The sequence below is a fragment of the Podarcis muralis genome, chromosome 1 (assembly GCF_964188315.1).
Source record: "Podarcis muralis chromosome 1, rPodMur119.hap1.1, whole genome shotgun sequence".
In the NCBI taxonomy this organism is placed as follows: Eukaryota; Metazoa; Chordata; class Lepidosauria; order Squamata; family Lacertidae; genus Podarcis; species Podarcis muralis.
Genome location: NC_135655.1, coordinates 56869643 through 56882738, shown reverse-complemented (window position 1 = coordinate 56882738; position 13096 = coordinate 56869643).

The window sequence follows — 13096 nt, the reverse complement described above, 5'->3', positions numbered from 1 at the left end:
ATTCACCTGTTATACTTGCCAGATTACTTTAATAGCTTTGCAATGGATATGTAAAATATTATTAAGCTTCCATGTTGAAATTACCTTCAGGCTAGAAAGCATCGGGGACTTATTTGTCTCATGCCCAGATAGACCTCTCAACAACAAGGCAAATTCTACAAGACAAATGTATTGATGGTAGATAGATGATAGATAGATGATAGATAGATGATAGATGATAGATAGATAGATATACCCATAGAACCTCCCCTATAATTTGTAAATATGAGCTAAGGAGAAATTGATTAGTCTAACTACCTCCAGCTTCTTGATTTGAATAGGGAACAGCCATTCAGAAAAAAAATAGGCAAACATTTCTGAGGATTTTGGTCAAACCTGTTTGGGCTGCTGTGAACTATCCTAGCATTCTAATGATCCATCTGACATCCAAAGCTTGCATAGTTCTTCAGAGCAACATGTGCAGAGCTAATTGTTAAGATGGGAAGGCAAATAAGGAAGAACCAGGAGAGACCCTTCTGCAATTCCCACCCCATCCGCAAATATGCATTGCATCCCATGCTATCCTAGAATCCCCAACACTGCTGATGCAGCCACCTCTGCTTCTTCCATATGGCTGTGCTGGCTGGGGCTTATGAGAGTTGTAGTCCAGAGCACCTTGGGGCAACAGGTTGGAGGAGGCTGGGCGAATGCTACAAATGTATTTCAAGTAAGAAACATCACTGCAAACTAGTTCTTCAGAAAGATGCAGCAACACCACAGAAAACACTGCAATGCAACAGGTTAGCCACAGCATAATCTAAATCTCCCCCATTCAAGCAGAGGTTCAGAAAAAATGGCAGGTATGGAAGTAACTGTGCTTCTGATCATACAGTTTAGCTCAATGTGCAGGAATAGTGGCAAAAAGAATACTACCATATTCCCTGTCTTTCACAGCAAAAGCAGGGAAACATTCCTGCAGTGCAAGGAGAAGAATGCATATTGTTGGTGAAGCAGCAGCAATTGGTACAATTCCTTGCCCCAATGGATGTTGTCCCATCAGTCATGTGAGATCACTCTCTTATGAGCTGTAACAGAGCAGATCTTGGATTGGCCTGTATTAGGTATCTAGTATTAAGACTTACAAGATCTGGTGGTTTCATAATTATAAGGTATAAGGTTCATTATGTGGTACCTAAAGCCACTCAAGGTGCAACTTCCAGAGTCAAAGAGCAATTACAGCTATGCTGAGTTTTCAGATAGACCTGATAGAGGCAAGTGTATTTTAACTAACATGGGTAGATGTGTTGTAATAGATATTCACCTGTTGACTTCATCCTCTGTTGTTGTGTTGTTGTTGTTTTTAATTTGCATTGTGCTCATCCTGAATGGCACATCACCACATCAATCACTCAAAGAGCTTGGATGCCAATGAAAAGAAACCACAAGGAAAATGGATAATTGCAATACTTGCAACATCTTGGCTATAGTAGTTCAAAACAATGACTCTGCTGGCATTCGTCCTGTAGCTTAGGGATGAACTAAAGTAGATGAAAAACACTGAATTTCTGTAATAGCTCTTAACTGCTTTGGCAATTAAAGTTGGAAGGATTTTCTCATAGCAGAAGCAATAAGTGACTTCAAGCTACATAAACGCTATGCTAAATTCATGAAAGCAGTAAGCATGAAAAAGGACTGCTTTTTCCGCTCTGTTGGTGTTGCCAAATCCACAGCCAATAGAGATAAAATGGGGCATCATAGCATCTAGAAACTGTATCTTCATGAAGAGTCAGGCAGCAGATCCCAGCTTTGCTGTAGTGAAGTTCTGCTGTGGTTTTCTTTAGCCATTCTCCAAAATTAATGTGAAAAGAAAATTGTATTTGAAAATGATGGTGATGAAAAAACATGATGCAGTAACAAACAATAAGCCCCTACCACACACACACACACACACACACACACACACACACACACAGTTGAAAAGGCCTGGGAGAAGAGGGATTTTTTTGCAAGAAAGTCAATTCACTTTGCATTCATAGGTAAACTGCTGTAATCTGGGCTTTCCAAAACAGCGCAAGAACTAAAATACAGCCATCCTTCAAAATTCTCACATTTCTGAATTTTGCAAGGCAGTTTGCCAGTCAAGGAACTCAAGGTGATCTACATGGTTCTCTCTCCATATCATTTAAGCTCCACAACAATCCTGTGTGGTAGGTTAAACTGAAAGGCAGTGACTGGACCAAGGACAGCCAGCGATTTTCATGGCCAAGCAGGGAGTTTAATCCTGGTCTCCCAGGTCCCAATCTAACACTAAACACCACACCACACCGGCCATTGTCAGATACTCTCTTTGTGATTCCAGTTTTCTCAGCTCCCCCATTTGATGTCCTCCTCCTTTCTTTCCTGATGTTTGTCTACGAATGAATACCTTGGAAAGATAACTAGCTTTATTAAAACAAAACAGAATGGCACCCTGGAGATTTCAGTATAACCAATTCTCAGATGCCAATTTAAATGCTAAATGCAGAGTGTCTCAAGAAGATAACCTTTTCTGCTGAAGAAGCATTTGTTTTTGAATTTTCAATTATGCTGTGGGAAGAGGGAAAGTAGTGTAGTTCAGCACTGCTCACAAGCACCAGAACAAGGTGTTATGAAAGCTATTTTGCTACCACCAAAAGCCTCGCCTTGTGTGTTTTCCCCTGCCCACACGGCTTCATGGGATGCTACTTGTAGGGGAGGACGAAACCACTACCTGGTGGCATCATGGCTCACTGTACATTTTAGAGTAACAGTTGTAGGACATGCTCTTATACCATAAAATATATTTTGCCAGCTTGATGCCTTCCAGATGTTTTTGAGTACAACTCCCATCTGCCCCAGCCAGTTTGGAGGCACATCTGGAGAGCACAAGGTTGGCAAATGCTATCATAGAACATGGAATAAGTTGCCTCATAACATGCCAGACTATGTATGGTTCATTTAGCCCAGTACTTGCACTGGCAGAGGATCTCCAGCAACTCAGGCAGAGCAGTCTTTCCCACTTGCTGTTTCCTGGCCCTTTTAACAGGAGACATGAGGGATTGGACTTGGGACCTTCTGCCTAGAAAGCATGAGCTCTACCACTGAACTATAGTCCGGGGGAAAGGATAGAGGGTGATCGGTGGCTCCCATAACACCTACTTTTGTCCTCAAATGTTTCTAGACATATTTGATTCAACAATCATTTCCCAAATGTCTCTCATTTGATAGAATCTTGCTTCCTTCAAAGTCAATCCCTGTTCAATGGCAGTAAGCAAAGTACTGGGATGTGGGTGTGTATGCATTTCTGTCATAAACTTCCCAACCCTTGGAAGTCTCAGAATTCAATGTGTTTGTCAGGGTCATCGCAGAAGGAGTTTTTACACACACACACACACACACACACACACACACACACCTCTCAAGTCATGTTGATGAGAGCAGCAGGCTGTATAAAGCAGCTAAAACACACAGTTTTATAAATCTCCCAATTGAAATAACCTAGAGGCCACTCAATCAGAATTATAGGAGTTAGTCCCTCAAATCATGAGACTCATTTGAAGTGGTGAGCAGAATTAAATTGAATTAATGTCACAGATTCAATAAACATTTGCATTGTGTATGTAATATTTATAATTTATTCTGGGTTTTTTTTTTACTTGCTTTATGGTAAAGTACATACTGGTTCTTTTGTTTATCTCATAATATTATTTCTATTTGATTTCTGCTCAGGTAAGGGTGATGCTGAACTTCACTGAAAGCAGAAACCATAAACAAAAGATTAGATGGTTCAAGGTTAATGAGCTCAGAAGCCATTTACCTCTAGGTCATTTGTTTTAGTCTGGAACAGCTTGATAATGAATTTTTTTTGTGTTGCAACTTATATGGCCTCAACTCTTAGTTGTTCATTGCAGTGAAGGGCGGGGGAGCATCAATCTTACCCATAGAAAACAAGTAGCATATTGAGTTCTATCAAAGTTCTACCTAGATTTACTGCTGATTTGAAGGATCCTGATTAAATAAAAAGGCAAGTTCATAGTATTCTGCTAGGAATAGTAAACATTTTCAGAGGTCTCTCACAAACAGGTCAACTTCTAAACTGAATCCTTTTTCAGTTTCAGTTTCCTATTATTGTTTTAAATTTTTGTTAATTGCAGTGAATACTAAAGCACTAATACATTTAGGCTGCATGCTCACACGAACTTTATCTGGGAATAAGCCCCTTTGAATTCAGCCGGACTCACTGTACCATATATGGTGGCAATGTAGCAAAATAAAGAAATTTTGGGAGGAAATCCATTTTGAACTAGAAAAAATGTTAAGAATCTCATTTACAGTCATACCTCATGTTACCATTGCTTCATGTTACGTTTTTTCAGGTTGCGTCCTGCGGCGAGCCAGAAGTACCGGAAAGGGTTACTTCTGGGTTTCGCCGCTCGTGCATGCGTACAAGCACCAAATCATGCTTCACGCATGCGCACAAGCGCCAAATCACATTGCGCACCTGCGCAGATACGGCACTTCAGGTTGCGGGCTTTTCATGTTGCGAACAGGCCTCCAGAATGGATCCCGTTTGCAACCGGAGGTACCACTGTACTAGGAAACCAGAGGCATATCTGTTGGGCATCACTGATTCAGAGATTCCTAAAAAATGCAGAGATCTTTATTTGTATGCAACAGTGGCAGCGAGAGTCCTTATAGCTACAAGGTGGAAGAGTGACATAATTCCTTCTAGACAAGAGTGGATTCAAAAATTGTCTGAATATGCTGAATTAGACAATCTTTCAGGAAAAATAAAAAATAAACCAAGAACTGAATTTGTATCAAAATGGGAGGCCTCCAGAACATATCTTAAACAAAATTATACCATGTTAAGATCTGTAGCAGCTTTTGAGTGATCCCAGCAGTTTTTAGCAATTGCTTATATAAACATAAATATTTATAAATTGTGAAAATATGAACACAAAAAATAGTATTTTGGTATGGCAGTAAAGATATGTAAAAAGAATTAAGGGATAAATGGGAGGTCGGGTACAAAACATGAGATTTTTATTTTTATTGTAACATGAAATTGCAATCACAAATTTATGTCATACTTTTTATCTTAATAACAGATTGTGTAAGTTGTTTCCCCCCCCCCTTCCCGTCTTAAGTTGTACCCTTTTTCAGTATTGTTTTGTGTATTACTTTTCTTGGTTATGTAACAAGCAAGGAAAATAAAATTAAAAAAAAAAGAATTCAGCTGGACTTACTTCTAAGTAGACATGATTAGAAATGCACTGAAAGCTAAAGAGATAAATAAATCAGCTTATTTCACTTCCCAAATGCCATGTGGTTCTATTCCCTTCTTAGTTCATCATTCCTTGATTTATAGTTTCTGCATGCTAAAATGTGAATTGGGTATGCCATGCTGATATATATTTAATTTCTTAAAACTGAATTGAATCATCCTTCTGACAGTAAATTAGCAGTGCACTCCTATGTGTGTCTTCTCAAGTGCTTTTAGAATTGCTGCTGAAACTTTGAGAAAACTGTTGGGATAGAGTTCAAAGGTCTAGTTCACCGAGCAGATAATGATGGGATTATAGCCTTTTATCTGATGAGTTTCATTCTGCATTTGCAATGGTTGTATGTGAATGTACAAGCCACTTTATACACCAACTCCCACCAATCGCAGCCAGCATGGTCAATGGCTAGGGATGATGGGAGTTGTAGTCCAACAGTTCCTCCAGAGCCACTGGTTCCCCACCCCTTTTATACAGGCTAAACTCAAGGTGTTTAATTCATAATTTCCCCCCTCCCAAAAAAGAACACCCAACTGACACACAGTAAATTTCTTGGGATATAACCTATGCAGAATGAACTTTGCAGTTGTTTGTAAAAAATAAAAAGTCTTTAGAACAACCTTGTTGAAAGAGTAAGGGGGAGGAGCAGGGAAACCCTTTCTTGAAACAGAGCTGAAGTTGCAGTTTATGTGCTAATAGGATTAGTTTTTGCTCTGCCAGAGATTTCAACTGAACTGTCAATTGGTGCAAAAATTCACTGGGAAAAAAGAAATTGGAACCACTCCTGCCCTACCCCCGCCTCAAGTTCTCTTTTTCATCTCAGAGGAGTATTGTGCCTGAAATTGACAATGAAAGGCTCTCAATTATTCTTAGGTTTTATCGTAAGCTTTTCAATGAACTACGAGGGTGGAGTTAATCACCTCAGCCATTGCAAAGCATTTCAAACTCTAGAGGGGGGGGGGAGAAGTTATGGGAAACAAAGGAGAACCCGGGGAGGGGAATAAACATCTCCTTTGATCATTATGGGATGGTTTACTTTGACATTTTGTTTTACAGCGTTAAATTACAGGTGTACTTACATTATGGGAGTATTGAAAGTACCAGAACCAAGAGTATGTTTTCCCCTATTTTTTTCCCTTTTTGTGGCACAGACTCTTTAAACCACAGGTCCCTGATCCCTGACATAATGCAAAATTAACTTTCCCCCTTAGTGGTGATCAGCATTTCTGACTAGTGGACCAAGAATTTAGCTGAGAGGGAAAGTACAATTGCTAGGTGTATTTATTGGGAAAGGAAGACATATTGTACCCTATATTTCTGTTCTGTATTGTCTTTATCAGGTTGAAATCTGAAGGGTCTGATATATTTGCAAGAGCCCTGTGTGCATTGTTATGCTGCTTGGTTTTGATAAAATGTAGTATTGTAGTTGGTGCTCTTTAGCTACGTCAAACCTTGCTTCACAGCTAATACATGGCATTGGTCCATACCACAAGTTGTGCAACTTTCTCCAGCAAAAATATTGCTGCTTTTTGAGGATTAAGATCATTATTTCAATATGAACTTTGTGAAAAAGAGAAGGGCAGAGGTAAAGGGAGTTTTTCTCTCTCACACTGGGGATTCAGAGTCAGTCACCATGAGCACAATAATATAGAAGAAAAAATCCTCCGTACACCCAAAACTTTTTCTTTCTCTTGCTTCTTTGTTTAACCTTTTCTCCTTCAGTCTTTCCTTCCCTTCTATACTGGATGCAAAAAGTAAAGAGAAGCAAAATTATTATCCAATGCAGCTACTTTCAGTCTACTTTAAAACAACATCATTTCAACGTCATTTGTGGTTTTGGCAGTTCAGATGAACTTAAACCTCTACAATTAGAAATATTAAATGACTGAAAGCATAGGAATATTTTCCAGCTCTTGATAAAAACAATAATCAAGTTTCTTGGCATCCCTGTATAGAGTCAGTTTCACCAGATTTCTTGCCCTGGCAACAAGAATGTGTGAATCTGGCATACTGCACATCCCAAAACTGATTTGGTCATATCCAGCCTATTAGTAACTGCTGGGGCAGGCATAGTCCTAGAAACAACATGCCATCTGTATTGCAGAATCTGGAACAGGATGTTGAGCCTGTGTGAAAGTCCTGCCAAGTAAAATAATAACAATCCATTTAGAACCTGTGTGGATGGAGCAGCATGAGAGATGAATGGGTCCACCAGCCAATGGCTTAGCATAGGGTTCCCACAACAACTGAACAATGTATTGCATTTGTGAACCAAATAAATGCACTTACCGTATTTATCGCTCTATAGGACGCACCCAACCATAGGCTGCACCTTGTTTTAGAGGAGGATAACAAGAGGAAAAAAACTCCCCCTCTCTGCTCAGTGCCCCTTCAGCGAAGCGGCAGGAGAAACGGAGCCTCTTCCATTTCTCCTGCCGCTTCGCTGAAGGGGCGCTGCACAGCTCTCCCTCTCTGCTGAAGCGCACCGACCCCTCTCGCTCTCCAGGCTTCAGCGAAAGCAATGCAAAGCCTCTGGAGCGCTGAGGGAGCGCTACCTCTGCGCTTCGGGGGCTTCGCGTTGCTATCACTAAAGCCAACGAGCCTGCATTCACTCCATAGGATGCACACACATTTCCCCTTAATTTTTGGAGAAGAAAAAGTGTGTCCTATAGAGCGAAAAATATGGTAGTTAGATCTAGCATGCCTACTGAGAGGGATCTGCTCTTTTCTCATGTAAGCATATTGGTTAAGACTGCATGGCTTCAATATTCAGATGACTGCAGTAGCTACTGGGGGCCAGTATGAAGTTGTCTCTTGCCCTTACCACTGAAATTATCAATTAAATTTGCTATCCCACCCATGCCTACCTGGAAGCTAGGTCCATTGCAATCAGTAGGACTAACTGCTGAGTAAATATGCATAGGCACAGGCTGTAAATCTTGATTCATAAAAAAGATTTTACTTTTGAACCATTGTTTATTCTGCAAAAGTTTGTTTGCTTCAGAATGAAACCAAACCCCAGGCATATTGACTTAATCTGAAAGTTGCAAAGTTTGCATTTGGTGTTTGGGTTTATACAATTCCTGACTCAACTGATCATTATTTGTACAAAGTGTGGCCAATTTTTATGTTACAGAAACTTTGTAAAATAAAATATTTGCCCCCCTCAAAAAAAAAAAAAAAATTCCACATGAAAATTAGCAACTACCAACTAATGGTAGTAAGAGGTGAAAGGTGTTTTTGGGGTGTGGGGCGTGAACCACAGAACTGAAGTACACCTTCATTCTTTCCCATATTGTGGGGAGTGAGTGAAAAATAAAGAGGCGACTGTCACTACCAATTGCAAGCTCAAAAGCAGAATTTTCATCTCATCTCACACAGCACAGTACTTCTCAGGGGAGGCAGTTCACATATTCAGATAAGACGAGTGATATGCATGCATGTGTGAACCAGTCTTTAGCAACTCTAGTTCTGAAAGGTAATTTGACATCCTAGCAGACGTTCCTAGGGTATCCTCGGGCAGATTGGGTTTATTCCATTTTCCCATCATAAAACTCAATGGGACAAAAGGGGCTATTGTCAAAGTGCTGGTTTGGGAACATCTGACAAGCCTAACAACGTGTTTATTTTAGCAGTATGAATAGGGTTGGCTGTCATAGCAAAAATAAAAGAAGTTATCACTCTGCCATGGGAAAAAAAATGACAGAGAAATTGTTCGCTTGGTAACAAACTAGTCCCTTCGCAGGAGCTGAGGGCTTGAGTCTTCCCTGCCCCATATGGCAAAGCATCCTTTCTGTACAGTTAAACTCGCAAATATGTATTTGATTTCTGTCTCTGAGCTCTGTTCTATGGTTTTATGATGTTCATTGTAGCTCACACTGGTAATACACATGAATTATTTTGGCCTACTGTTACTCAACTTTCTGGTCAATTTCTTTCCTTGATGTTTCTATCCAGATATTATAAGTGTAAAAATGACAGAAGTTCAGGAAGATCACCCCCTTCCCCAAACACCTTTAACAACAACAACAACAACAACAACAACAACAACAACATAAATAAATTATGCTTCATTCATTCAGTATGTGAAGGTATCTAAACAAACAATAGATACCTTCACATATTGAATGAATGAATGAATGAAGCATTATTATTATTATTATTATTATTATTATTATTATTATTATTATTTCTTACCTAACTTCCATCATAACAATCCTCAGGAGTCAAAGGTCAGGGCAAAGATGTCCATCTTCAGCATATGATGAAAATGCACCTCTGTGAGGAGAAAAATCCACAGCTTAGGGCCTGTCAAAGAAAGAGAGGGAGGGAGGGAGAAACAGAGACAGACAGACAGACAGACAGACAGACAGAGTGTAGCACCACTGAGCTGAGAGTTGCCAAGACCTTACTTGTTACTAATTATCTGAGTTCACAGATGAGCAGGTATTTGTACCCACATCTGTGCAGGCACCACACTCTGTACATATTCCCTGTATTATGGAGCGAATAGGGAAGGCAGTTTAATGTGATATATCACATTGTTTGGGCCCACAATAAGGAGCTCAAAAATTATTTACAGGGGTACCTCGGGTTACATACGCTTCAGGTTACAGACGCTTCAGGTTACAGACGCTGCTAACCCAGAAATAGTGCTTCAGGTTAAGAACTTTGTTTCAGGATAAGAACAGAAATCGGGCTCTGGCGGTGCGGCGGCAGCAGGAGGCCCCATTAGCTAAAATGGTGCTTCAGGTTAAGAAAAGTTTCAGGTTAAGAACAGACCTCCGGAACGAATTAAGTACTTAACCCGAGGTACCACTGTATTCTGTTTGCTAACTGCCCTTCCTCTATGAGTATCCCAGGGCTGTGTCCAAAAATATCGATTAAAAACAATTGAATAAAACCAGTTAAAATGTCCACCAGTACTTTAAGCAATAATCCAACCATCCAACCCTAATCTAACAAAAAATAACATCAATATGTATGACAGGATCAATGACTCTTGAACGCCTGAGCAAAGAAATGCATCTAAGTCTTTTGCTGGAACCTCAAAAATGATCAGGTGTTGATCAGTGGTGCCTACAGCCCCCTTTCTTGGCCCAGTCATGATTTTACATGCCTCCCACACAATGCCACATGTGGCATCAGGTGTAGGGCAGGTGGACATGGTCATGGGCCAAACTGGAAGGCCTCGGGGTCTAATTAGGCCCATGAGCCAAAGGTTTCCCACTGCTACTTTGTGTGCTTCCCTCTTTAAAACTTCTATTTGGACTTTAAGTTCTGTTTTCTTCAGATTTCATTAGTTTCCCTTTCAATTTCTATACAGTGGTACCTCAGGTTAAGTATTTAATTCGTTCCGGAGGTGCGTACTTAACCTGAAACTGTTCTTAACCTGAAGCACCACTTTAGCTAATGGGGCCTCCTGCTGCCACCGCGCCACTGGAGCACAATTTCTGTTCTCATCCTGAAGCAAAGTTCTTAACCTGAAGCACTATTTCTGGGTTAGCGGAGTCTGTAACCTGAAGCGTATGTAACCTGAAGCATATATAACCCGAGGTACTACTGTACTGATATCTAAAAAGTAAATAAATAAATCTGATGATCCAGAGTTTAAAATATATCCTATAGACCCAAAGGTGGTACTACTCACTTATCTCGAGAGTTTCACAGCTTAATGAATAAAGATTTAATCATGCATCTGCTAATTGCTGCAAAGCTAGTAATCGGCAGACACTGGAGATCCCTCAACACAGATCTTTTTTGAAGCCTGACTCTCAGAGATCTGGGACGTTATGCCCATGGGCAAATTAACTGCCTTAAGATGTGAACTTTGTACTGGAAAGAGGAGTTTCTATAAAACATGGTTTGGTTTTATTCAATATGCGCAATCCCTTCAACACAGCTTTCGCCCACACATGGAACACGGTGGAATGACAATTCCAATTAATTACTTTATTGATGCTTGTGAAAACTTAGAACCGGAAAGAAGCTATGTCTTACTTAGAAGCAAATCTGGACATTTGTTGTTATTGTGTAATTCTGTTTATGATTTAAATCAATAAAATGTATTTTTAAAAACCCCAAACAAAACATATCCTTCATATTCCTTTGAAACAACCCAGCAGATGCAGTTCAAGCTACAGTGCAACATTAGTTCGGACAAATTCATCCTGCTCCAAGTTCTACAAGGCTCTGTGCCTGCACTTGTAATCACTCAGCCCATTCACTTCACTTGCTATTCAAAGTAATGTGAGTTCTGGCAGGGTCTACTTTGCTATGCTTTTCATCGTGTACCTCGTGTGCACCAACACTGGGTGTTGTCTCCAAAACAAATAACAGTGCCTCTTTTCTTTTCCTGGCATATTTGAGAAGATCTTTGTTTCCCCTTTAATCCTTTGAGCTAGAATTAACTCATCCTGCATACTTGCAAACTTTTCCCAGCAAAACGTAATTTGCTTGTCATTCTTGTTTGCTTGTTATTCTGCTTCTGCGCAAGAGGTTCTTAAAATCGGTTTTTAGCACCAGGTGCAAACATCTGAGCAGGTCTTCTTTTTGTACCCAGAGAAGATGTCCTGCTCCTGTATTTTAAATATTTGGTGGGATTATTTGTTAATGAAATGCATGCCATTCAATTGTACTAATAGTGAAAGGTCAATTCGTAGAATCATAGAATTTTAGAGTTGGGATGGACTTTGAGGGTTATTTGTCCAACGTCCTGCATTGCAGGAATTTCAACTAAAGCATCCATGAAAGATGGCCATCCAACCTCTGCTTAAAGACCTCCAATGAATGAGAGTCCACCACCTCCCGAGAGACTCCGTTCCACTGTTGAACAACTCTTACTGTCAGAAAGTTCTTCCTGATGTTTAGTTGGACTCTCCTTCTTGTAACTTGAATCCACAGGTTTGGGTCCTAGCCTCCAGATAAGGACAATTCATTTTCTTTTCTTAATAATTAAAAATACAAAATAATGAAAATCGGTATGCCATAAACAGTAAAGTTATCCATCCCTTCCAATATAGAGTCTTCAACAATCACACTTGATCACAAACATTCTGCGTGGAAAATACTCCAGCTATTTGTACATCCATTTAAATTCCTATACATTAGCCCCAGAAATAAAACTATTGTTATGCCTGCCAAAAGCCAATGGTCCCAATTTAGGTGGATACTAAACACATGATCAAGCATGTTTACATGTATGTATCCTAAAGGATGGGGCATCATAAGCCCCCCCAAAAGTGCTGTGTGTGTACAATTTCCCAGATCAACCCAAATGTCAAAGCCCTTTTCAATCAGCTGCTCAAGAAAAGGAGCTGCATGTGGGCTTCCCAGAGTCATCTGGTTGGTTGGTCACTGTGGGACGCAGGACCAGAGAGGCCTTTTGTTCAACCCAGCAGGCGCTTCTTAAACTCCATGTACCATTTGTGGGACTGGCTCCAATATAATTTAGCCTACCTTCCATGGATCAGCTTCAGCATTCTTAACATTGTCTAAGTTTTACATTTTTCTGCCTGTACAAGAGGGAGCAATTTATTCTTCTGTTACTTTGCCATGACCATATTATATATATATATAATAAAATAAAATAGAATACCTTTGGTACCAAGGCGATGGAAATTAGTTTTACATGGAAAAATACTTTCCTATGGAACTGTGGGCTGCTCTGTGTGTAACAATTTCCTCTAAAGGTATTGATGTTCATGTAGGAAAACATATGTGGATTGTAATGTATCAAGTGTGCTGTGAGTGATTTTCCTGCTACAATATTTGCTGTGGTTAAACCCATGCACCATACATATCAGTGCACACAGGCA